This window comes from Vidua macroura, chromosome 3 (genome assembly GCF_024509145.1).
Source record: "Vidua macroura isolate BioBank_ID:100142 chromosome 3, ASM2450914v1, whole genome shotgun sequence".
In the NCBI taxonomy this organism is placed as follows: domain Eukaryota; kingdom Metazoa; phylum Chordata; class Aves; order Passeriformes; family Viduidae; genus Vidua; species Vidua macroura.
In genome coordinates, this window is record NC_071573.1 from 27,858,788 (window position 1) to 27,886,209 (window position 27,422).

General features: G+C 38.8%; 1 long non-coding RNA gene across 1 annotated transcript; it reads left to right on the top strand.

Annotated features, from left to right (window-relative positions):
- On the top strand, positions 1–27,037 carry LOC128805430 (uncharacterized). Its single transcript, XR_008436433.1, has 3 exons — positions 1–221; positions 7,358–7,494; positions 26,964–27,037. It is a non-coding gene; the product is annotated as an uncharacterized LOC128805430 (long non-coding RNA).
- Positions 27,038–27,422: the final 385 nt, after the last annotated feature.

Here is a 27,422-nt window from a genome sequence, read left to right on the forward strand (position 1 = left end):
GGACGCTGCGATGTGTCTCCGGTCCCACCCCAGCCGTGGCATTTGGAAGGGATGCCATGGAGCTCAGGGAGCATTTGCCGTTGCCTTGTCTTTGCTCGCAAAGGCGAGGAAAGTCTCCCCACGAGGGGAGCAGCTGTGACGCACGCCCGGATTTATGTTCGCAGGGAATATCCGTGGGGAAACACAAGTTGTAAATGTCTAATTCTTCGGCTTAGTAACTGGTATGTTTTCGGAATTTACTATCCTTGTAAACTTGGAGGATTTGGAGCTTTCGTAAAACAACTGTGCGGTGAGCCAGACCTGCTGTCTGTGTCACGCTGAATTTATGTGCTAAGCGTCATTTCTGATCCCATAAATGCCAGCTCCAAAGTGCTTGCAGAACTTGCTATACAACAGCGGTTTTGATCTGCTCGCTCTGAAACCAGAAAATGTGCAATTTTACTATAACATGAAATTTAGCCTTTATGTTTAGCACACGCTGATAATTGTGGCAGAAATACAGTGGCGATGGCAGAAATATCCATCAGCTTCCAAAGCACTCAGCGGATTTCCAGAATTTGTACTTGATACATGGCAACACTTTAAGGCACACTGACATGACACAGTAGGGGTGGAAACATCCTAATTGCTCAGGAGATGAAGTTTGGCCTCTCTTTCCTCCCATGCTGTGACTTTTGTGTTTATTAAGAACAAACTACCAGGAAATTAATTTTAAATTTAAAATTATTATGCACTCAATGCCTATTGCATAAAAGCCCAATCATTAGGATTTCTCACTGTTCCCAGTTAGCCAAAGTGAGCTGTCTTTGCCATTGTCACTTTTCCTGAGCAGTCCATATCCACACCTTCCTCCTGGCTCTTTTTCCTTCATTGATAAAAAGCAGCAGGAGAATTGACTCAATTATTTTATCTTAGGATTCCTTCTTCTTTTCAAATACATTTTTTTTTCACAAAATTTGGACCCAGATTTTGAGGGAATAAAGAACAAGAAGAGTTTTTGCTTCTTACTTCATTTTCTTGTATTATATCACTAAAGTTTAGTATCTTTTCGTGTAAGTTTATAATCACCAAAATAGTTCCTTTTAATGAATATTTTCTGATAGATGACAAGATAAGTTCCCTATGCTTGAAAGGGAAATGACAACAAATAATTACTTTTAGAAGCTAAATCAACAGGAAAGAGCTATACTTCAACATCGTGTGTATATATTTTTTTAGATTTGTTGGTTATTGTTTCCTGTGACTACAGTTTATCAGGAATGAAGGGCTACATGCAATCTTTTCTAAATGAGAGTCTTCATTAGCTTTTCTTGTATTGTTTGTAGACCTAATGTCACAAATGAGCAAATCAAAAATCTCGCTCATTTCAAACAACCTGAAGGTTCCTTCAGCTATTGCTGCTACCTACTCAACTGCCCCTTTGATATTGAAACAGTTAAAAATGTCTGCAATCTCTTGACTGGGCCAACTTGCTCCCTAGTGCAATTCCACAGAGTATATCAGCGATGAATTTAGCACCATTTCGTCAGCATTATAAAAGCTGTATTCAGTCATTAGCCGGCTGATAAATTATTCAGGAGATTTTCTTCCATGTGGCTCATTAGGGATAAAGAAAATCCTTTTGCAATCAGTCATTGTCTCGTCTTTATTTTTGGTACAAGTCTAAGCACACGCACCACATTAGCAAGTGATTAATGTCACTGGCAGGCAGTGGCCAATGGGTCATGGCTCCCTGTGTCCATGAGGAGGTGCAGCTGGAGCCCGTCCCACATCCCGCTCCTAGTACAAGAAGCTTGGGGCTGGCAGTGGCAGCCTGGTGTGGGCTCCTGCTCCCAGGGAAGTTCCATCCCACATCAGCCGTGGGATAGCCCCACGATGCCCCGCTGCAAGTGCCTCTGGCTACTCGCTCCTCACTGGTGTGCTCTGCAAAGCTGCCAAAGTGCTGATTAATGCTGCTCCTGATGGGGAGCTCTGGGGAACACACAGGTCTGCAGCAGCAAAACCTCACATGCCAAAAGAGATAACTTTCTGTAACTACTGACAGAGGCCAAGGCTAAAGATGTGCAGTGAAAACAAAAGTGAAGCTTTTTTTTCCTATTACAGAATTTGGGAGGTAGACACTGAGCACAGCACACGCAGTTTTGTTAATGGTGAGGACTATGTGTGTCATTACCACAGACAGGTGGGTTTGAGCTCAGGTGCCAAAGCTCCACATTGCTGATTCTCCTGCTTCCCAAGCCCTACAAATACCCATATTCTGTCAGCATCAGCTTCTGCTTGCAGTGTCCAACACAAACAGACATGACCTGAGCCCACAGCTCGTTGAAATATCCAAATGCTTTGCAGCTTTCACAGCTGGATGATTATGCCCATTTCCTTACTAGTCATGATCTAATAATAGTCAGTGAACACAGGGAGAGAAGTGGAGACTGTTTTCCCCATTCCTCCCTCTCCAACCATCAGTTCTTGAATGACTGCAACAACTAGCTAAATAGTGGGAAATCTCAGCTAAAATCTCTCTCCCACCAGCTCTTTAAGAACAGGACATCGAACTTCAATCTTGCCTCTCCTTGTCATCAACTGTGTGGTGAACTGGTGCTGAATTCTTTGCTGAATTGTTTTCATTTGTTTGTTTTGTTTGTTTGTAAATGTCTTTAAGATACAAACCAGAAAATGGGGAGGGATTGAGGTCTCCCAGCTGAATGTCCTGGATATGGGGTTATGTGCTCATTGCCTTTCAAAGTAAATAGTTAATTGTACTGAGGATCTACCATCAGGTACTACCATGAGTACCTGAGATAGGATAAGCAGCCAAGAGGGAGTGAATTTTTCATAATAGCCCAAGAGCAATGCAATTAAGGTGATTACCCAGACAAACAGGACTATATTAACTGTATACACAGTTTTATTTGGATCATTTAAAACAGGCCTGCCACATAAATTAATGTTGAATTTGTAAAATAGAATAATACAATTTATCTTTTTCTGAGTTCTCTTGCTTCATGATGTCTAAAAAAGAATGGAAAGTTTTCCATCTGCATATCAGGGATATCAAGAAACTTATCTGCAGAAAATGGAAAAAAATCAAAACTATTTCTGAGTTCAGAAGTGCAGAAACTTGTAAGTGAAACATTCACATCCACCTGATATTTCAGAATTGTTATACAATGTGGGGAGGAATTACAGAAGTTTCTATTAGGCATAGAGGGAATTATGAACTGTACTAAAACTGTCTCCATAGTATGTCACTAGTTTTATCCCTATTTGAGTTGTGTAATTCTTTTCATATATTCACACCACAACATAAATGGCTGTCCCATTCTCTCTTCTAGGGAAAGAGCAAGCAAACCCAACAGTCAGGATATGTCTGTCATACCAGTTTGGGCTCATTGCACGAGGGCCCAAAAAATAATGCCCAGCTCTGCAGCATAATACTCACTGCTCTGTCATGAGGGTGAAATTAATTCATATTAGGAGATAGAGTTGCACACTCATAAAGCCAATAACCTTGCCAAAGCTTTGATGCATTATGTAAAAACTCAGTATCAGTTTTCACTCCCCTTCACTTCTGCCTCTCTTAAAAATTTCCCCACTCAGATCTGTTATTTCCAATCCAATCCAACACAAATTCTTTGCAATATAAGCACAGAGGTCCGTCCTTTCGAAAACCAGATGAAATTTAAATTAGCTTCATCTATTTGCTTATTTAAAGCAGCATGACAGCAGGGATAACCGAGCTCCACCTTGATGGTATAATAAACTTGAACTCAGTGTTATGTGCAAGGGGATTGATTTATGCTGTTGACAGATTCTAGGCTTCAACAATGAATGTGTTAGAGGGGATGTAAATGCAAATGGCCACATGGTTTCCTGAAGACATGAGTGCTCCTCGTGGTCTTATACTAATCACTTCCACATTTAGCTCTTATTTTTGTCTCTATAAGCTCCCTGTTTTTCCCAGGAAGGTTATGACCATCTACACTGAATGCATTTATTCACCAAATCAAAGGTTTTGGAATAATAGGCATTGATTTTGAAAAAATTAAACACACACACAAACCAAACCCTTTCTGCCCCCCGCTCCCCACAAAAAAGCAAAAAAAAAAAAATCACTTTCAGAAGTATCCCTTGAAGGTACCTTTAAATATTTCTAATATTTGTTGGACCACAAGCCTGACTACATAAAAACTGACATAGAGTAAAAATCAGTATAAGAAATGTCAATCTGCATTTCCTATGTTGATACAGATAAATGTATAATCTTTTTTTCACCACCTCCAAAAACTTCAATCAGAAACACACATCTGTGATGACAACCTTAATTTTTGCTAAAAGGTAGTGTTGGTTTTCCCTGGTTTTAGCAGCCTTTGTCATGCTCCCATTCTTGAAAGCGATGGAGCAGCCTTTAGTGCCTCCTCTCAGACTACCTTTCAGTATATGAGTGTTTTGCTGGTGGCTTGCAATGAAACAGAAAGTCCCGGGGATGTTGTTACCTTTCCCCAGAATTTTTGCCTTGCTCAAATCAAAACATAAAATTTGAGCTATAGAAAACTACTAAAAGAAGTAGGAAAAGGAGAAATCCTAACATCTCAGCACTGTAACTGCCCATTGAAAAATTATTCCATTCTTATCAAGATAATGCACCTTTGGCCATGCTGCCAGCATGGTGGGAAACACTCTGCACCTCGAGCTCCTGAGCAGAGCCTCCACAGCCCTGTCCCAGAGCACTTCCCACCACAGCACCCAGCTCCTTCCCAAAGGCCATCTGCTGCCTGTAGGCATTGGCGTGCTTGGCCTTTTGAGGAAGGAAATGACCTTGCCTCAGAGGGGGCACAGTCGCAGCCAAAACCGCAGCTGCAGTTCTGCAGAGGAACCACTGAGACCTCAGCTGATTCTTACCTTTTATCTTCCTGATTCTTGCACTAAAGGAAACAGAAGCTACACAAATTTAGAGAGATATCTCAGCTGGTATGAAGTAATTCTTTGAGTTCAAGCCTCTCACACAGCTCCCAATGACCTAAAGAAAATTAAAAGCACAAAGGGCTTGACCTTGTATGAAACCGGTATATTGCTTTGTGAGGAAAAGGAAGCAATGGAAGGACAGACAGAACTGACAGACAGAGCTGTCCCTCCACCTCCACCCTGGCAGGCAGCAAGTACACACACCTGCTAGCTGATACCAGTCAGCAAGAGGCGCTCACAATTTCCAGCATAAAGTTATTTCCTTGGTTGTTTGTATACTGGCAACCTAATAGTTCAACCCATCCTCTTCCCCTGTACTCTGAAGGAAGCAAATGCAAGTGAAAGACTCAGTTTTTCTGTGGAATCAATGGTCAAATCACTCATGGTTTTCCATGCTCTGCTCAGTAGCATTTTGTCAAAGTATAAACATCCTGGGCTCTGTTTGCCCTTGATCTTGAAACTGTTGGCCTTATTTTCATTTTCAAAGGGATTTACTGCCAGAATTCCAGAAAATGGAGCCTTAGGCTAAAACCAAAAAGGTCACAATATTCACAATACCCTTGATAACACTGAGAGCACTGCATATCTTGCAATAGCCTGGCAGTCTCTGCTGAGCTATCGTGTAAAGACTCACAGAAGAAAAGATTTGGGTTAGCAACACCCAGATTACAAAAAAGCCAATCTTTCAAAGCAAAACAGGAAGCCAGATCTGTGTGCTAGTTACCTGACTCATGGCAATGGAACCATTGGTAAAGTGCTGTTCAACATCCAGTTGGTGAAGGCCTTCTCACAAAAAAAAAAACCCAAAAAAACCAAAAAAAAAACAACAAAAAAACAACAAAAAAACAACAACAACAACAACAAAAAAACAAAAAAAAACCCAAAACCAAGCAAAACAAAACAAAACCAAACCAAAAAAAACTACCAAAAAAAAAAAAAAAAAAAAAAAACCCACCAAAACCAATGACCCAAAAGATCACTGCTATGTTTTTTATTCTTTTTACATTATGTCTTGTTTTTATTATTCAGGACAGATTTACTTTCAAAGACTTTTATATGCTATGGGGAAGTCTATTAAATCATTACTCTGCACTTCCTTGTTCTTACATTTAACCTTTTATAAACTTGAAATATCATGGTGTTCTCAAAGCAGGCTTTATCTCTGTTTTAGAGAAAAGTTAAAAAAGCAGGTCACTGCAGTCAAGGCCAGGAGTTGATGTCTGAGTCATGATTCTGACCGTGGACCTCAGCCTGTCATTCAACCATAGTCAGGGATGCTCCATGGTGCACAGGGGTCCATCATGGCAGGGCAGCATTTTGAGCTTCAGCCTGAAGTTGCAGGGAAGGTACAGTTCTCTACACAATATGCAGAAAGGTTTTAGAAAACCAACAGTTAAAGTAAAGTCAAAGTTATAGCCAAAACAGAGAGCAAAACGGCAGTTTCATTATTCTCAGCTGTTTCTAAAATAAACATCAACCTGGTGCTGGTGTATAACACAAGTTTAATCACCTTAATAATGCCCAAAGAATGCATAGCTTGGCCAGGTTTAGAATTTAAGGGACTGTTGTTTGTGCAAGCTCTGCTCAGAAGTGTTTTGCTGTCAAAAGTTGGAAAACATCCCACAGACTGAAAGCTCAGACACTGCATTCATTTGCCCAGAGCACAGTCTTGGATACTCTTTGTGTGTCCCACCTTTTTGAAGCAGCATATGCATCATTCTGCAAGGAAAGCAAAGAAGAGTCACAGAGGGCTCAGAGCTGGACGGTATCAGACGGGCAAGAAGTCAGCATCTGAACAATTGGATCACAGTCACTGTACTGGAGTAATTAGGTTGAAATAGCCAGTGGTGCTGCTGTCCTACTGGGAGTTCTTTATAACAGACAAGAGAGATGAATAAAATACTTTACTCTAGATTATTTTTGCTCTAGCATTGCCTATTGCAACAACCTGATCCACACTCAAAACTGCCTGCAGCTATTGTCAGTACTGCAGAGTATCTCAAAATAGTGAATGCTTTGTATTGAGAAATTTTGCATAGTTTAATAACTCTTTAGCTAGAAAAAAGATAAACCTCAATTCACCTGCATTCACCTTAAATCACAATCCTCTGAACTCTCTCTGAATTTTAGCATAATGGTGGGTGAGACCAAGATTCTCATCCTTAACTGTAGGTGGCATTCTTCATCTGTTCTTCTAAGTTATTACTGAAGGAATTTCAATATTGCTGAGACAAATGAGTTATTTTCATGTTCCCTTGATTAATGTTATCAGTCTTCTCCTATGTTTAATTAAATAGTACTTTTAATTGGAAGGAATGCAAGTTCATAAAATATAAAGTTACATAACTATGTTACTTGGAAAGATTAAAACAACTTTCTGCTGTTCTTGCCCTAGAAACTGAGGAAATGACATGTCTTTGAGTGATTTGGACCGTTTCCAGATAAATTCTTCCACCGTGTGCTATGAAGAAGAAAAAACTGTAAGAACTAAAGGCCTAGAGACCATTTTCAATTACCTTGCAGCAATAGTGAGTAAATCCAACCACATTTTGAATTTTCAGTGCTATCTCTAGAGAAATCTCAAATAATTTCCTTTAGTAGGTGGATTTTGGCTTGTCCAAAATTTCTCATGCGTATTTGGTTATCTGAGACAACTCTGCACTCTTCTAACAACTTTAGAAAGGTTACAAGGGAAAAAAAAAGAGAGAGAATTTTATTTTTCTTAAATTTAGTAAAAAAATGTAGCAAGCTTAAAAAAGAAAACTAACCATGTTTTGCTAGAACCAAACTGAACCACAAGGAAGCAAGTTATCTGTGAGTATCCCATGCAGCTCTGAGTACATTTTGGTCTCTAAGATTTTCCAGCCCTGATCCTTCTTCTGATGTAATTCCATCAGTGGTATCAGATTATGTACATCCTTCATGATGCAGGCAAACATCCACAGAGGAGTAGACTTAAGGACACAGGATTCATATGCTCTTGTGACCTGGGAGAGGAGACAGCTTCTAATCCTGGGAATAAATCTTCCAAATAGAAATGCAATTCAATTAAATTATTCATTTCCCTTCTCATCTTAATCAAAGATTAAGCTATGAGAAATACGCACTTGTGCCAGATAACTGAAAACAGATGGCTGAAATTTGTTTAGCTCACCAGAGAAATTGGTAGGTCAAAGACATCAAGTCCCTTATATAATAGGCTTTCTTTTATATAAAAGAACTCAGTTTAGGGGTGACTCTTTTGATATTTACATTTTTATTTCTCTTGTGACAGCAAGGTGCAGTCAAAATTGTTAAATGATCTGTTATCCACATGGATGAGGGGGTTACAGGAAACATTTCACAGGGATGTATTAATTTTTTCACTTTTTTTTGTGTGTGAATAGTGTTATCAAAATATTAATTTCAGCCTTCTTTATGACTTAGTCCAACCCAAGTATTTCAGTCTTATTGAAGGGGAAACAGTCAGATAAACCTAAGTAAAATATTCTGGAAAGTTTAATTTTTTTTTTTTATGGCAGTTTGGGGGCCAATTCAAACAAAATAAAACATTGAATTCAGCAACAGAATTAATATTAGTTTTGATCAGTTCTAAATATTATCACTTTCTACAGCACTGATCAACAAACTTGAAGGAATACGAATTCTTTGGTTCTTATGAAAGTTGAGCTGGATGATAGTGCTGTTAAAGGTCTTCTGTAAAAAATTAGTAATTGAAAGATAAAAATGATTTAGCAAAGCCCTCTCCAGGAGCTGTGCCTAGTATGTGACTTCACTTTACCTTGTATGGATTTTCTTAACACAGTGAAGGGACACTAAGTAAACTGTACTTATTTCTTTGCTCTGTCTCTCATTTTCACAGCTTGGGTCAATGTGCCTTCACTGATAAGGGACAATGAAGAAACTGGGATGAGTCTTGTCTCTCCCATTCATAGTCTTGCTGGGTTCAGCCTTAAGCTTATAGGAGCAGAAATACAGATCAGTCACCATAAGAAAACTGGGAAAAACCTGTATTATTCCTGAACATAACACTTAGATACACATTTTTCTTTATAACTAGAAAGGTAACACTGTTCTTGTTTATAGTTTATTATTATTATACATGCACAGAATGCTGTATTAGAATTGAGGAAAAAGGCAGTAATTAATTGGTTTTTGTGTTGGTTCATCTGTTAAGTAACTTTATAAAAACTTAAGGCATCTGTCCACTGGGGTCCAGCCTCAGTGGATGTCACACAAAGAACTGCATCCCCAGGCACCAGGTGAAGGCTGGACTGCAGCCTGTGGGAAATACTATGGGAGTGCGGTGTATGTGTAATGACTATAGAAGGCAGGCTTAGATTTGCTGCTGATTATCACAAAAATGGCAAAATACTTCAGAGAGTTCACTAATATCAATAGGATTTTAGAATATTTAGCTCTGATTGGTGGATAGAAAATGCATTACTAAAGCTGGTTCTGTACTCTGGTAATCCATTACAGTGCAAAATCCTGACCATTTTCAAAGCTCCAAACTGCAACATGGTCCTTAAAGAAGTCAAATAAAAAATAGAATTGTGCAGCTCAATCTGTCTAAGCTCATGGATGATTTAAATCTCAGTCTTTCTTACCTGGGTTTTGTAAAGGGTCATCAGAACAAATTCTTGAGTTAGGGGCTTTTCTTTTTCAAATTGGACCAATGTAAATGAGGTCTTTAGCCACATGGCTAATAAAGATGAACAGCCATATTCTGTGAGGAAACACACCACAGTTATATAAAGTCATCCTCTTGTGTGTTTTACAGTTCCCTGTATATTCTCAGATCTGGAAAATATGCTTCACAGTGACAGTTTAACTAGAGTACTGTGAGCTGAAGTATGTAACAGGTTTCTGGGTTTCATTTCAGAAAGAAAAAAACCCCAAGTTTGGTTTTTGTACACATAAGCCATTTTGGTATTAGCTCAATCTTGCAACTCAAGTCTGTTTCAGATACCTGCGGCTTTGCACAGATCTTTAGAGTAAAGCAGCATGTCAGTGACTCCCTCAGCAGCACACCACCATGCAGAGACAGCATATTTAAAATACGCATTCATAAAGTCACATTCTATAGTGCAATGTTTTTATCACTTCAGTGAGTATACACCTGATGTGGTGCTCCAGATGAAGTCATCTACATTACAATTCTACTGCAAATCTGAGGTTAGCAGCATTGCAGCCACGTTGGCTGTCTGGGATCATAAGCATAAGTATCTTTAATTAATAGGCAACTTTGCAACTATTTGGAGTCTACTCTGATTTATTTAAAACAGTGCCAGTGTCTTTCCTGTGAACTATTACAAGGGCAAACATGAACAAGTCCAAGGCAAAATCCATTCTTACTGGGTATAGTTAAATCCCACCTCAGTCATATCCCTTGACATTCCCCAGGCTACTCACATTGTTGTAAAATCTCTCAATTTTGCCCTCAGTAGAATGGAGAAGAGATGGCCATGGATCCTCTACAACAGCCTGGGAACTGAGCCAACAGATCAGGGCAACACAGAACCTCATGCTGTGTGATGTGACATGTGATCCATCTGACTGTGGGAATTAGTTCAGAAATCCCTTTTTTCAAGTTTAGTAAAAGTATTTGGCTAAAGTAAAGATCCCCATATAATCTGGAGACAAACATTCAAAGAAGTAATAGTCACCACATTGTGGATTTAATAATGCAAAGTTTCAGGTGACCCACCTGGATCATATCTTTGCAAATCTTGCAGTGATTTTTCTACATCAAATCCATTCAGTGTTTTGAAACAGTGCCTTGGAAAAGAAAGTTCATGATTCTTATATCATGTGAACTCGGTGTAGGCATATTTTCTAATACCATAAGAACAGATAGTGCACTTTCCCACTCCCCTAGAAACTGAGTTAATGCAGAATGACTAATGTATCTGTTTGGACTGTCAAAATATTCATTGTAAACTTGATGCATAATTTAGCCTAAGTACATCACAGCAAAGGATACAGTCCAAGGAACACAATTTCTTTTCCCTTGATTAATAAAGGCTGAAATCAGGCTTAAGAGCATTCTGTGCTCTCTCAAGGTCAAGAAAAAGATGCAATACTTAAAAGTATTTCATTCTGAGGCATTAATCAGTACTTTAGCTCACCCCACATTGCTCAATAATTTGCTTTAAAAACTTCCATGTGCTTCCATGTGCCTTCCAAGGGCTTCATCTACCCTTCCCCTCTCTCTGCCCAATGTATTGTTTCCCTATCAGGGTGGACAGTGCAGACCCCAGGGCTGCCCAGGTAGTCTTCGTGCCATGATCAGTGGTAGTTTGACAGAGCTCTTGGAACAAAGCATGCACTTCAGTCTTCTATAAAGTGTATGCTTCATGGGAAATATTGTGCAGACCTCTGACAGAGACTAGAGCAAACTCTCAAATTTATTTGCCTTTTATGTATGATTTCTTGAGTTTGGAAATTGCCACCAGATAATGCAAGCTGACTTTATAAGGGTGATATAAAACATAGGGAAAGGTCAGGTTTTGCAGGAACTGCAAGGTCAGGTTCTTTAGGAGCTATGTGCAGCATCAGCAAACGTTTTCCTTACAGCTTTCTTCCCAGCAATTTATTTCCAAAATAAACTGCAGTGATTGTGCCAGTACTAAAACAATCATTCCCCTGACTCACCAGTGCTAATAAACTTTCTGACACACAAAAAACAGGGGATGTTCAGACAACACCAGGTCTTCTTCTGTCATAACACTGGTGAATAACAGTAAAGAGAAAGAAAATATTTGTGAAGAAAAATTACCAAAGCAATGAGCACCACTTGAGACTAACCCAACTGACATGGGAAAAAAAAGTTGGATCAAGGAACAGTCCCCATGAATGGCTCATGGGGACACAGTGCTGAACCCAACAGCCCTGGTGAGAAGGTGAAAGCCCACTTGGCACCCTTGAAAACTTACCCCTGTGACACAGCTCAGTGGTGAACAGGAAACCTGCAAAATTCAGAATTTTTTACCTTCCTAATGCTGTTTTGGGTTATTAGCCACTTTACAGAAATGACAAATGTTCTGACAGTTATAACATCGTTCAACAAGATCTCCTGTATGTTTGTTTTCCACAGTATCTTATATAAAATTTATTAGTAAGTCTGAAGAACTTGGCTATAAATAATTTAAAATTGTTTGTTCAAATGAGAACACACTGGAAGTATATTTTCTCTCCTGTGGAAAAAAAAATTCTTTGAGTGGCTTCTATAATATGCAGCACTGAATATCTTCAATAATGAAACCCCAAGGGACATAGAATAGAGCCCATAACACAAGAAAAATTGGAAGGCCCAGAAGCCTGTTATTTTGCAATAATTACTATGAAATCACAAGCATTCATTGCAGCGTGTTCATTAGCAGCATTTCTATTTTATCATCACTGAAATACTCTAATATATGCTGGTCAGCTCAGAGATGTGAGCTTGATACAGGAGGGAACTGTACTTTTAAAGGGTGGGAGGTGCTCACAGATCTATCTCAGGAGTCAGTTTGAACATATCAGGCTGTTTAGAAAGGAAGAAAGGAAGAAGCTTGGACCCTAATGACAAACATGAATGTCAGCTTCAGGTTTGTCAAAATCATAAAATCAAGTATTTCAAGTACTCCAAATGGCCTGTGTATTTCAGGTGCCTTCTGTTCATCAATAAAAGGATTAAAACAGTTAAAAATTGAGTAGTTGTTTTCATTGCATTTATGAATTTGAAGTACCAACTGACAACAGCTCCAGTATCTTTTTGCTGCTCCTTCAGGATTTATCAATCAGCCTAAAAAGAAATGATAACCACAGTTTTGTGGTTAGAATAACAAATAGCTGTAAATAAGAAATAGTAAGAAAAAGAAATGTGCATAAAAGCCCATTAATTTCACATTGTAACACTTCATTCTTATTTCCAATACCCCTCTATTCAATTCCATAGTTATCTAATTACGTACGATTAAATAAAAAGTAAACTAGAGGCAGATAGCTATTATGTGAACAAAAGATATAACTTTTTTTGGTGAAAAAATTATAAGGATTGACATCAGCAAAATACTATGACCAAGGTAAGAAGAGGAAACTAAAATGCTCCTCAAAAGTAAATGAAGCTTTAGTGAAAGTATGCAGTGGAAAAGAATATGGGAAAGAAAAGTTCAGGAAAAATGCAGTAAAGGGATATGGATAAAACAAATGGGAAAGAAAAAATAAACAAGGAAATTGCTGGTTAAAAAAAGCAGAGCTTGGAATATCATATTCCCCCTTCATTGAAAACAAATCTACTGTCTATTTCTTTTATATGCAGAAGGGTAAACACTGGCTGAAACATGCTGGCTTCCAAAAGCATTGCCAACATAAATACTGCCAGGAAACACAAGCTGTCCCTTGCATTTGCCCTGCAGTCAATTCTGTTGTTCTGACTTCCACAGGCACAAAACTCTGTGCAGGTTGTTGGTTAATACAGTTGTACAAAGGTACAATTGTTGTACCTGAACCACGGGCATTAACCCATACGCTGCTGGGGCAGGCTCGGGGTGTGTGCAGGGCTGCTCAGCATAGAGAGGAGTACGTGAGCTGTGAGGTCTCTGTGGTGCCCTGTGGGGCAGCAGCCACAAACCCACAGGCTCCCGCTTGTCTGCTCGTTAAGCTGTTCAAACAGGGTATCCTTCAAACTTGGCATTTCACCTCAGAAATGCAGAAAACCTACAACTGCATTATATTTTACACCAGTGTCTCCACAGCTAAGGAGAGTCTCTTGGCTGCACACTCAAGAGCTGGAAAATTCTTACAAATCTTCATTAGCTGCCTGCCTTGTTTCCCCAGAATCCATCCATCACATGTGTGATCACATCACGCGATGTGATCCATGATCACATACAAATTGTCTGTGATCAAGTTTCCCTACTGATAAGTGTGTGGTAAAATACTAGAGTATAAGAACCACAGAAAAATTTGAGGACTTTAAACAGATCTTTCTCAGATCAGTTAGAAGTGAAAGGGTTGCCAGATGTGATAGACTACGTGGAAAACCTGCCCACTGGGGCACAGCTGCTAGCATCTGCTGAGGGTGGACATAGAATCATAGAACTGTTAAGGCTGGAAAAGATCATTGAGTCTAACCCTTAACCCAGCACTGCCAAGTCCATCATTAAACTATGTCCCTAGGTGCAACATCTACATGTCATTTAAATAACTCCAGGGATGGTTACTCATCTTCTGCCCTGGGTAGCCGTTTCCAATGCCTCACTACCCTTTTGGTGAAGAATTTTTTCCCAATATCCAATCTAAACTTGCCCTAGTTCAACTTGAGTGTGTTTCCTCTTGTCCTGTTTCTTGTCACTTGGGAGTAGAAACCACATCAGCTTTTCTGAAGGCTTTTCTGGCTCTGTCAATATCCTTTTGCTTGGTGACTTCAGTTCCTTGCTAAGGGAGCAGGCAGGGTGGTGAACAAGCAGTTCTCATGGTTCAGAGATTCTGCATAGGGTCCACAATATATGTCTGGCATTCCACATCCCTGTTCTTCCTGGGGCTGGAATTGTTTGTTGCTGACATCAGTTTATTTGCCCTCAACTTGATATACCAGTGAAATCATGGCTTTGTAGCCAAAGAAGAACCAGCTTGAGATCAGGTCCTCAAGCAAACCTTCCTGAGGCTGGGATGTGCTCAGTGCCAGCAGTCTGTCTGTCTGCTCATGGACCCATGAGCCAGTCCATGCTTACCAGTACTATTGCAACAAAATTAGGCAAATACAAGGTTGTTTTAAGTTTAAATTATTACTGAGCCTGGATAAAAGCCACATTCCTTTTCCTTTTCTGAAGAATTGCTATGGGTCCTTTATACCCTTAAGACAATCAGAATTATAGTTATTTGTGGAGGAAAATATGAAATGCTTTTATATCATGCTTCCATTCATTTAAAGAAAACTTTACATGTCATGGCTTTGACTTGAATATTCTTTCTTTGATGTAGGAAAGAAAGGTAACATCATACTTGAAATCTTTTCATGGATGAATGTAATATATACTGAATCTGTGTCAGAAGCAAACATTCCTATCGTTCTTTCTTGCCTCACCAATTAATTTTGCTTGAAATGACAACATTTGCCTTATTAAAATTTCTGTGCTTGTAGAACAACTAAAAGTGTGAATGACTTTTACAACTGAAAGTGTGAGCTAAAAATGAACAAATCTTGACTTGATTGCTGTCTCCTGTATAATTGAAAAGGTAATGTATGAAGGTAGCCACTGAACCAAAAATATGCAATGATCCATGGAGCACTCAAAACTATTTCTCCCATAGTCTAGAATCTGGAAATTTGTCCAAACAAACACTTAGATACAGCACGCACACAGGTAGCAAGCAGAGTTGTGAAGAGCTGTTAAGGTTCACATAGTGCTCAGTATTTTCTTACTCAGGAAGCAATGTTCAGCCATCTCAGCTCTTGAAATGAGGTAGCAAATTTCTGTTGACAACTGTGAATGCACTTGCAACTCAGATTTCCCTGAACTCCAGGTCTTGACGCCACAAGACTGATTTCCTATGTCACCAGTATGTAAAGTCATTATTTGATGTTAAATGTAAAAAGGTAAAATGCAAAAAATGCAATTAAGTAGCATAAATGTATCAATAAAAACCAGAAGACCTATCTTGAGAGAGGACTGGCCAGCCTGTTACAAAGTAAAAATATTGACAGTGTTTCTCAGTGGTAGAATCACTATTTATTTTCTCATATCTCATATCTTGATAATGAACAACAGACAAAAAGGACAACATTTTTAAAACGATCCAATGCTAATGTTTTGAACATACTGAACTTCTGAATATTCAAATTAAAATGCATACATGCATTGCAAAGATATATGTTTTAAGTGTAAAAATAGAGTGCAAAAATGATGCATGACACACTGTACAACCTCTTGGCAATTTTAAAAGGGAAATCAAGATCTCTGATGTTTTTCCATTTATTTGAAACTAAACAAACAAGACTTCAAGAAATTTTGTTCTGTTTACTGGTTTGTTATTGTTTTCTTTTATTACCTTTGTTTTCTTTCACTACATTCTCATTTAATTTGTTCATAGGTAAGCATTATACATTTATTTTATTTTTTTAAAAGTCAGGCAAGATCATAAAAAAAATAAGATTAGTGGAAAAGAAATACAGGCTGTTTTAAGTCAGAAACTCAAGAAAATTAGAGTAATGGTCCCCAGGTAGCAAATTCCAGATCTTTCTGCCTGCCCTCTGTGTTAGTTGCTGCTTCTTTCTCCTTTCCAAGCAGTCTGACAACAGGAATTTACAACAGTGAAAATGCAAAGAAAATACTACTGAGAGTGCTTGACAAAAAAAAAAAAAAAACCCAAGCTGTGTCTCAAATGGAAAGCTTAAAAAGTTATTTTTTAATGGCAGAGAAATTGCAAAAAAAAAAAAAAAAAGAAAGTTTGCTCTTATAAGCCAATGATTCAGTAGCATTTTTGAGATCAGGAAATCCTTTCTCTACAATGGATACTTTGTCATGCCAAAAGACGGATCTAAAATTGCATTGTGACTCATTCATAAGGCATTCAAACATTTTTATTTTCTTCAAATGTCTGGAGTTTGAATCATCCAAATCTCCATTAAAAACAACCAAAAAAAAAAAAAAACCCAAAAAACAGGCAGCAAGCAAGCACTCTCTCCTTTCAGCTGGGATGTTTTGAGCAGAGGCTATGCCTTCCTTCAGCCAGTGTGGCCATGTGTAGCACCCAAAGTTTGGTAACAGCACTCAGTGGTGTTTGCAGTATCCTGGGGGCTCAGGGGCTGCTCACCAACTTGTCTCTACAGATTTTTACTTCTAATAGAGCTTTTCAAAGAACAAAAGTACTTTGGCTGGGGTAAGGTATGTGTACATCATTATGACTTTGTACAAGCTATGTACTACTGAAATTAATCTGTTTAGACAAGTTCCTCATCTGATTCACAGCTTAAGTAACATACCCTGAAAAGATTTTAATGAGGTTTATTAATTTCCTGTTTTGGTTCTATTCAAGTATTGCTGATGTAAAATATTTTAGATTAACACAGGAACAGCAAAGATCTTAATCACTAACATTCATGAAACTCTACAAATTGCTTTCAAAAGAGATTTTATTCTCTGGTATGCTATGTATTCATGAAAGCATCAATAATGAGTTCAAAGGGGGCTGAAAGAATAAGTGCACAGCTATTTTAAGTCAATGTTCACTTGTGAAATCTTAGTAGCAATCTGTGAGAATTTTTGGTTTTATTCCTGACAAAACCTACCATGTGGTTATTTTGTTCCTCCTTTTGGTTGTCTGTTGCTCTGTTCACTGCTGGGCACTTTTCATTTGTGCAAAATAGAAAATGGACCGATACATGGAGAAAGTTCATTTTGATATCTTCTACGTTTTTCTTCTATGTGGGAGCGATCAGGTTTTGATAATAAATTTATGAATTACTGGATACAATTAATTTAAACTTTATGTGACAAGTACTACACAGTGTAAAGGATTAAAAATCTTGCTTTTTTAATCAAGTGCAAACCATACTATGCCATTTGTTAACCAAGAACAAGTGCATCACATCACATGAAACAACTACTCAGCTCACACAGTTTAAACCAAAACAGTATTGAAATAGTTGATAGAGTGACTAATGGCCAGGGTTAACCCGTGATCACAGATTCAGGATCAATATTCTTTTAATAAAACAGATACACCCCAGTATCAGGAATTTAGGAAATGTTAATAAACACCTGAATATTTCTAAACACATTTCTAGCACAGTTGTAGCTACTGCTGTTTCCATCCCAAGATCCCACCACCAGACGCAAATCTTCATGCTTCTTAGATCATCCACCTCTCCAAAAACTTATTGTAACTACTCGTAATAAAGAACTGTGAAATATCCAGGTTTTTGCTTACCAGCCAAGCAAATTAACGAAGTTCTTACAATTTATCCACTTAGCTGTCACTGAAATGAAACAAAACACCTCAAATTTAAGACACTGATCTTGCAGACTCCTACGAGCCCCTATAGGACTGCTTAATTTTACCCGCAAGGAGAAGTTCTATTTTGGCATGGACACACAGAGAATAATGAGAAAAAAGCAAACTTATGCATGTTTGCTAGATCAGTACTCCATGGCTTAAAAGTTGGTATATTGAAAGGTCTTCAACAATTTAATGTGTTGAATTACCTTGACTTTATTTTAATGACAGTTCAATTTTAGTCTTTTCATTGCAACAGCGATGCTACAAACAAGCAGCAGCTGCTTGCTACAAGCCTTAAAAAGTATTTTAAAGTATCTAGAATTACACCATGAGGTTTTATTGTTATTTTTTTAAAAATAGCATGAATATTTGATTAGTCTGTTCACAAATTTTAATTAATACACACTCAAAGTTCCCTCATTCATAATGAGAGAATCTAAGAAAAATCCAGGTGCTTGCACAGCTTGGGAGCTGGTATTTTCAAACTATTCAGAGGCACAAAAGAGCTTACCTGAGATTCCAAGCCTTGGTTTTACAAGATTTTCAAGCCCTCAACCTTAGAAAGCCTTATGAATAAAAAGTGCAGGCTCTCCACACCCTCAATACCTGCTTCTGACTCTTGCAAACAGTCTAATGCTGTGAAGATTGGCATGCACAATTGTTGGTTAATTGAAGAGATATGCCATGGCCCCTATACCATGCACCTGTCTGCATTTCCACAAATGTATCTGTCTGCAGCACAATTTTGGAAGTGTTAAATATCTAATCCCATATTTTGCAATCTAAAATTAGAAAGAGAGGGGTTTTTTTCCCCCAGTTATAATGGGCCTTAAAAAAAATTAATTTCTACAGAGCAGTTCTACTGCATTCACCATCACCTTGATCATTACAGAAAAACATTGTACTGTTTTCTACATCAGGCTATTTATCCAGCAAAATTACCTTTTCTCATTTAGAGATATATATGCAATATACTATTTCCAGCCTTAGTTCACCTCTGTTTGGAGCTGGAACAAATCTATGTAAGAATTGCCAACTGGAAAAATACTGGTGGGGCAACAGATTTGCCGAGGGCTGGATTACACCACGCAACCATAAAAACCCCAGGAGCATGTTTCAGCCACTCTTTCCAGAATAATTTGTCCTTATCTACTGTAGCACATCAAATTAAATATAGAGCTAGTTCAGTGGCAGCCTTTACTGACTGTCACCAGCAGCAGCAAGTGACATTTTAAGGTAGATCATTGTAGGTAGACCCTTTAAGGTAGATGATTGTGGGCAAAACCTAATCTTAGTCTCTCTCTCTGGAATGCCATTGACTTCAGTGGACAGGGGTTGAAAGATGGTTAGATCTGAACTGCCTTTTTTGGGAAAATAATTACATTTCAGAATATTAAATGGCAACATAGGTTGACACTTTTGACAGGCAGCATTTTTACTTTCAAAGGAAAATTACAGCCAGTGAAAATCACTACTGCTTGCCACTAATTTGCAGAGAAACTGGCCATTTCCACAGTATTATGTATTCAGCTGCCATTAGTTTAGGTGGATGTTTTCCTTGTGGTGCTTTTGCAGTCCATAGTGTTATGAAAACTTGTGCAGTAGTGGATTGAAGCTTGACTCATTGAATTGAACTGGAAACCACAAACTTCCCTGGAACAGAATATCCATGAAAATATCAATCCGTCTTACACAGCTTATGAATGGTTGTCACCGCACAATAAAACTGCTTTGAATAAAACCCAATTAACTTCCAAACACTCAAGCTGAAACTAACCATGAGGTCTAACAATAGTAGAGCCAATAAATAGAACCTACTGGGAAAGAGCTTAGGCTATCACAGCAAGCCATGCCACGTATTTTCCTCTCTACAAGCCTTGTGGATCCATGAAAAAGAAACATAACGTGATTAATTCCCCTCTGCAGTCCACCAGTCTCTAGGTACCAGATTGTCTGTGCCTGTTGGTTGCTAGCACAGGCTGGAACAGAAGTCCAGATTATCTCAGCTGTAACAACAGAAAAAGAACAATCCCACTTGAGGAAGGAAAGCTACAGTCTCTGCTGTCTCTGCTCATCCTCCCCTTGCCCTACCAGCTTAGTCACGAAAAGTTCAGTACTACCAGATTATGCAATGCAGAGGAATAATTTTGCATTCAAAGCAAAATATGCAATGAAAATACCCACAAAAACTTCAAGACTAACAAAGAATCCAGGAGTATTACTGCTAAAATGCTCCTCCAAAGGGGGACACGTGGCATTCTGCTGTTCTGAAATTAATTATAGATAGTACGAAGACACCCGTGGTATTGATGAGGAAGCTAAGTAAGAAACTCACCCTTTGTGCTATAGGAAATATTTAGTGCAGCACATTTACTTTTACTCTTCTGCTCCTAACAAGAGTGGTCTCTGTCCTGGAAGAAGGCTCTGTCCTGGAAGAAGGCACTGTGAGTTTCTTTGGCCAAAAGAAAGATGGCAGAAATTTCCTTAAGTACTGCAGATGTCACTGTGACCCCCGTGGACCTACCAATCCTCCCAGTTATAGGGCTACCCAAAATAGGATTCCCTAGGGATGATGGGGTCAGTGTCTTTCCATATCCAGCACAAAGCATGCCTTCTGAGCTCTGATACCAGCATAGGAAACTGGCAAGAGGAGTCTTGGTCTAGAGAGAGTAAGACAAGCAGAGAACAATGAAAAATTACAAGAAATTACTCATAAAACTGTATTTAGTCATTTATGGAATGAGACGATCATGGAAAAGTTACCTTTTACTGTACTCTGGTCATGCTTTTTGACAGACTTATTTTAGAAGTCTTGTCAGACCATTTCAGAAGTAGACATGGCATGAAGAGCAGCTCTGGCTCTTACCATGCCCCATGACCTTTGCCTGTGTAATTCAGTGGTGTTAGAAAGGTCCGGAGGCTGCTGACATCTTTGTACTCCTCCCCCGCCCCCCCCCCCCCCCAACAGCCAGGAGTGCTTTCTTTTAAGGAAAGCAAAAAATACTCAGATGAACATACTAAAGCCAGGAGAGAGAAACATGGCAAGCCTCAGTTATTTTCCAGTTGACCATCACTTGTTCCTGGGGACTTTGGGTCATCCCAAACCAACAGAGTTTCAAATGGAGTCATCTCATTTTCAGATACAGGGCAACAGGTTAACAAGGCACATATGAAGAGCAGCTATGGCAATTTTTCAGAAACAGCCTTAGTTAGAAAAAAATCCATATTTTTTCACTCATTCTTTCTTTGCACTTTACTGTGTGTGCTAAAAACCTCTGTACTGAGGGCAAAGCAAACATGTAATGCAATGTTATTCTTCAGCTCTGTTTCCTCCATGAATCTCAAAGCACTGTAGAAAGGAAGGGAAGTATTGCTATTCCTATTTGAAGTGGATGGTTCCTATTTCACAGATGTAGTTACCACACCACAGGTTCCCCTCAGACAGCAGTAATGCTTCCTCAGTGCAGCTCTAAGCATCAAGAGAATCATCCCAGTGATGCATTTGGACCAAGACACACAAGAGAGATGAATATATGGCTTGAAGCATTTTATTTCAAAGTCTATATCTCTAGAGGACACGTGAAGAGAAGAACTTTCTCACAGTGTTCTTTGGGTTTTATTGTATATAATGACTTTTTTTCCCATTCTGTTTAACCAGCACATCTTCCTTACAACTGGAAATTGTTAGAAAACAGCAGGAAAGTGGGACTGGGAGAGTAGCAGGGGAAAACCAGAATGTTCACACACTGCTTTAAACACTTTCCAGATTTGAGGTTTCAAGGTGGAGGGAGAAAGAGGAGGGGCCTGTTTTTAAAAAAAACGTGAATTCTAAAGTCAAAATCTTTATATTTTTAAATGACAAAATTCAGTGGCATTAAGTCAAAGCAGATGTTTTATTTCAGTTTTGCATTTTTAAAATGGACATAAGTTTGGATATTGTCATGTCATAACAAGAATTTCTGTTTAAAAAGTGCTATAAATAAATTAATTTTCCTTTTTCTGGAGTCTTTTTGAAGGAGGTGTCCCAAGGGAGGTCTTAGCAGGAAAAAAAGAAGGGGCATTCTGATCTCCTCTACTTCCTAACCTGACTTTACTCTGCTATGAAAACAGCTCATCTCATAATCTTTATTATACTCTACTCAGTCAAAGATGACCCAAGAAGGTGATAGAATATTCCCTCTTGGAAAATAGATGATGATATAATGTATTATGGGCAATGCAGACAGTACCTTTTATCACTTGTGAATTATGGAGAAACTATAGGATATAGTATAAAGTAGGATATAAAACTGAAGAAGGGGAGAACACATTTTTTATTTTGCAAAGCAGAAATGTGTATTTCTTATAAATTTATAGGTCTGAGTTTATTTTATTTTTATTATTCTTCCTGATACAGTTGTCATAATGTTTAACAAACTTTTTATGTTCAATGCTTGACATTTTACATCTTAGTTACAATTTTTTGAAAGATGGTATTATACTCACTTGAAAGAATATAAGAGCAGGCCATGCAACCATACATATGCAAAGGCACATGTCTCTGTATTTTCATTTTTAATCAATTTAATACAGCATGTTGTAATACAAAGGGTGGAAAAGAATTATAAAAGCACATTTTCTTAACTGTGTGCTATATTGAAAATGATACTTTGTGAATTATATAGTTGCCATATTTGCATGGAAATGAAAAATCTTTTTTAAATTTTGAAACTAAGCACCTGGCTTCTGCAATCCTTTGAAAGGATTCCTGTGCCACCACAGTGATATTTATGCAAATATGCCCTCTGAGATGAGCCTGAAAGACTGGGGAGCAGTTAAAGGGATTTTTGTACAACGGATAAGAATAATCTGAGAGGAAGAAAAATGCAGTTTCAAACCACAGAGCTAATGGTGTGGATCCTGTGCAGAGAGAAGGAGCAGGGTGGGAGAGAAGAGAATGTGTCTCAGGATTCAAGCTAAGAAATACTAGAATTGCTTTATGAAAGGCAGAAATAGCTCTTGTGTCTATTTTCGTCTTTTGCAAAGTAAGTGTAAATAGCACAGTAATGCCTAGAGGGGTCAGATTTTTTAAAACACAAAAGACGTGGATAAGACAATTTGTGTGCAGAAAGGAGAAGTGTGTTGTCTGTCATCCAACTCCCTTTGAGAATCATGAGGTGAGCAACCCATTTTAACTTTAAAAATCAACCCTCACCTCCATGGGCAGAATAATATGAGAGAGTGGCATTTCCTCATTAACATGTTCTTCCATAAACCTTCAAGCCATGATCATGTCCAAGAGCCATTAGGCAGAGAGCAGAGTGCAGTAAGGGCACCACAGTACAGCAGGACATCACTACACTAGTAAGTCTGCACCCTTTATTATACAGTGCAAGAAAATACCTCCATCATATCGAGTTCCTGCAGAGCTGGGCTGAGCCTGTGATTTCACAGCAAGAAGAAAGTCTGCAGTTTTCTGAAAGAGTGATTTTTGCTCCTTGTGTCTGGACCTCAGTCCCACACTGTCTGCAAGGCTGAGGCAACCTCATATTCACCCATGAATTACCAAGAATCAAACTTCAGCTTCTGGTGGGGTTCATTTACCCATGACAGCATTTCCTGGAGGTGATGAAGTGGCTCTGGAAGTGGCTGAGCTGCAAAACCCAACTCCTCCAAGGAGCCAGCACTCTCTTTCGTCCCAGATAATCAGGGACGTGTCACCCACGGTGGGGAGGGAGACATAGAATGTATGGCAACTCCCTGTGCTCCCGGTCATCTCCAGCCCAGTCAGTGTGGAAATCCACTACAGAACAATGTTATGTCTACAATTAAATGCTCTAGCATCACTGTCCCTGTGGGGACTCTTGATTCAGCTTGCTGCCTGTGGGGCAAATAAATCCCATTTTACATTGGCAGCATGCATTAATGTGGGCAAGGTGGCTTTTGGGCTGAGACAAAGCAATGCACTTTTTGTGCTTGGAAAAAGGTCAAGGCACAGCAGCAGCTCTGGCCCAAAAAGCTCTCTCCTCTTTCTATTGGGATATTTTCTGTTCTCATGCAATTTTCAGAGCAATTAAAAACAAATGATTCCAAGCAGCAGCTAAATGAAGTTATGGAAGCGGTTAATATAATCTACATGGAAAGATACATTCTTGAAAGAGTTTTCAGTGTAAGCAGACAAGAAGGGTGAGACAATGAGACCAAGGAGAGCACATACCTCATTCAGCAGGGACCTGGGGAGAGTGGTACAGCTTTCTGAAGCAGAATTGGAATGTCACTCATTTCCCTAAACCCATGTGTCACAGTCCACTCTTCAGTGGCTCAGGAGTGACTCTTCAATTCACAATTTAGTTGCCATTTTTCAACTTAGTTTTTATTGTTTGGGTCAAATTTTCTCCTCCTTAAGTGTGTGTTAAGATAAGTATTTCTGATTCATTAAACACAGTATGTTCATATGTGCACAGTGTGCTTCAGGACTGAAACCTTATTTACTAATATTTACAGAACACTATTTACTTGTCTCTTGACAATCACAAAATTGTTGTTACTCAGAATGTTCCCTTTTCCCTCAGAGTCATCATTCTGAGTTCTTTTGTTTCTTTCTCCCAGGCTTGTTTGCATTCCCTTTACTTTCCAAACCCATCCTATTTCCTCTCAGGTGATTTACAAAGAAAGTCAGTGACCTTCCACTGTTCAACTATTGTATAAACTGTCTTGACAGAATTGTGGGCCTTAAGGAAGGGGGTAGGTGGAGGAGCCTGGCTCCTTGGTCAAGGATGCAACTTCCCCAGAACTTTGGTTTGGGCTGTACATTGTTTGCAGAGCTAAATGACATCCTTGCTCACCATTAGCTGCCCAAAAATTAAGCTGGCTGTACCACTACATTCTTGTCAATCCCTTTGTTTTGACATTAACCTCCATTTTACTGTAACTGGTTGATTGAAATATTTCTTGCATCATTTCATCATTACTCAGAGCTGAACAAGTATGGCCAATGACTAATGGCACATTTGTTGTGGGTCATGGATACCTGGTGATCTGCATGGCTGCATTGATTTCCCAACATTTACATTTCCCACTACATTCAGAAAACATTGTGCAGAAAGGGACCTTTGTAATACAGATTGAAAAAAAAAAACAAACCTTCTCTGAGGTTTTTGAGCATGTTTGCTTGCACTGTGTTTGCAAGTAATCATGTCTATTATTCCTGTGCTTGTGCAGAGCTGTGTCTTGGCATCTACATGCAGACATTGCATATATATATATATATATATATATATATATATACACAGATCAGATTTAAAGGTGCTCAGGACTGGACTAATTGTTGCTTCCTGGCCTTAACTTAGCAAAGAAATTTATTGGCACAAATAGTCGTGAATTAAAACAAGCCAGAAGTGGCTCTAATAGAAGTCTGTATTAAATTGGTGTAATGCAAAATCTCAGCAGAAGCCCAGTTCCCTGAGGTACAGACATCTGATCAAGGAATGTGCTGGAACACTTGCATCCAGTAAACACAAATTCAGCTTCACATGTTTGTATGACATTGAATAACTGCAGAGAATTGATATTTTGTAACACCACTCCCCATCCTAAAATTCCTTGTGCTCCTGCTACAACACTCTCCCTAGAGGGCTTTCCATCAGCCAACAGAAGAAAACCTCTTCCCCAAAACATCCCACGAGGAGAAGGGATGCTGCTGTCTCTGTTGCTGAGGTTGTCCAGAGAGGAACTGATGGATTGTAGCCCCAACAAAGAAGCTTCTCCCCATCCCTGCTGGGTGAGCAAACTCAGCCACTGTCTGCTCCACATCTGGTTGTCTGCTCCAGCTTTTGGCACTGAGTGTCCATGGATATTTGCAGTCTGTTGAGGGTGTGATGAACATGTCAATATGATGGTCACACATGTCAGTTTTCATTTCATGTAGCATTGCCAAAGTATGTTTTTATTTAAAGTAAGGCTCTTTTGAAATTCCCTTTCATTCTTCTGTTATGTCTCACAGATTATTGAAACTCATTTTGGGAAGGCTGAAGTGGCCTTGAGAGCTTAACCTCCATTCTTCATGGGCTGCTCAGGGAATTTGCTACTCTTCCTCATGCTGAATGCAACAATAGGCAGATAGAAATGGCTTTCAATGTTAAGCTTTGCACATGCAAAAAAAAAAAAAAATTCCAGCAATGTTCACATTTTGCAGTGTTTATATGTAACTGCAGAATAGGCTTTCTCCCTTTTGGAAGGGTCTGGATCTGAACAGCATAAGAGCTGTCCCACAACAGGGGAGTATGCTTTAAGTGAAGACAGTAAACAACGAGGAAGGAAAAAAGCACAAATGAGGACACCCAGGAAAGTTAATTCTTATTTTTCTTTAAAATGGATTGGTTAAACTAAATTAAAATGTCACATAGATGCTTTTTCTATTCTGAAGGGATTAAGTAGATTAAGCCACAAAGGTGTGCTTAACAGTGTTCACAGAACTGTTTACAGTTTAATTCAATTTAATTAATAAATTTCAGAATTCACTCTTTAATTAAATTCAAGCTCACTTTTTAAATATATGATCTGTTGACAAGCCCTAAATGAATATCCCTTCTAACAAGGTTTTTTTTTTGCTACCTTGAGAATGGGAAAAATAATTCTAGAACACTGGAGTTGCTTAAGGGGAAGGAACATTACAAGGCACTAGTACAAGAGAGTGCTTGGCTTTGCTTTAAATTACAAGCCTTTCTATGACTTTTCCTTTAATTTTTCAATTCCTGCCTCAGGTTTCTAAGGAAGAATTCAAGATGTAATTAAATGATAAGAATGTCTCCGTTTGGTGAGGAATCATTCAGTTTTGGTATATCTGTAAAGACTTGAAACTTATCAAAAACAAGACCAAACACATTCCCTTACAGAAATGTGTTTGAACTGGAGCCTGCTCTTCTCAAGGTTCCATCCCAGGTAGCAAGAATGGGCAGAAAGTATTACATTCATTTTTGCACAAAGAAATGCCAGTACTTTTTGTTCAGTGAGCTGAAAACTCAGCGAGATCCGAGGTCTGTTGGACAACTGGATGACTACAGCTTCTAGGAAAAAGAAAAATAAACGGAGTGACTAATGACTAGTTCATTTATGGTACAGTATGGTATTTATGCTTATGGTTTGAACCTCCAACCTGTGGTATATGCAGGATGCACAAACACATTTGTGCATAGCAACCTTCCAAACTTGTTAAAAGGGAGATGTTGAATTGAAATCTTCACTTTACTGAATTGCTATTTATTGTCTGAGAAAGTTTGGGCAGCTAAAATATGATTTCCACAAGGGGTTATTAGACATTATCTTGACCCAATGCAGTACTTCAGCACCAAGCTTAAGAGCTCTGCTGCACCTTTAAGCCAGAGGGCTCTCCAGCACCTTGGTTATGACATCCCATGTGAAAGCTGCTGGGTGAGGAACAGGAAAGTAAAGACATGCCAGTCCTCTAAGAGTTAAAAGCACAGCTGCAGCATTCC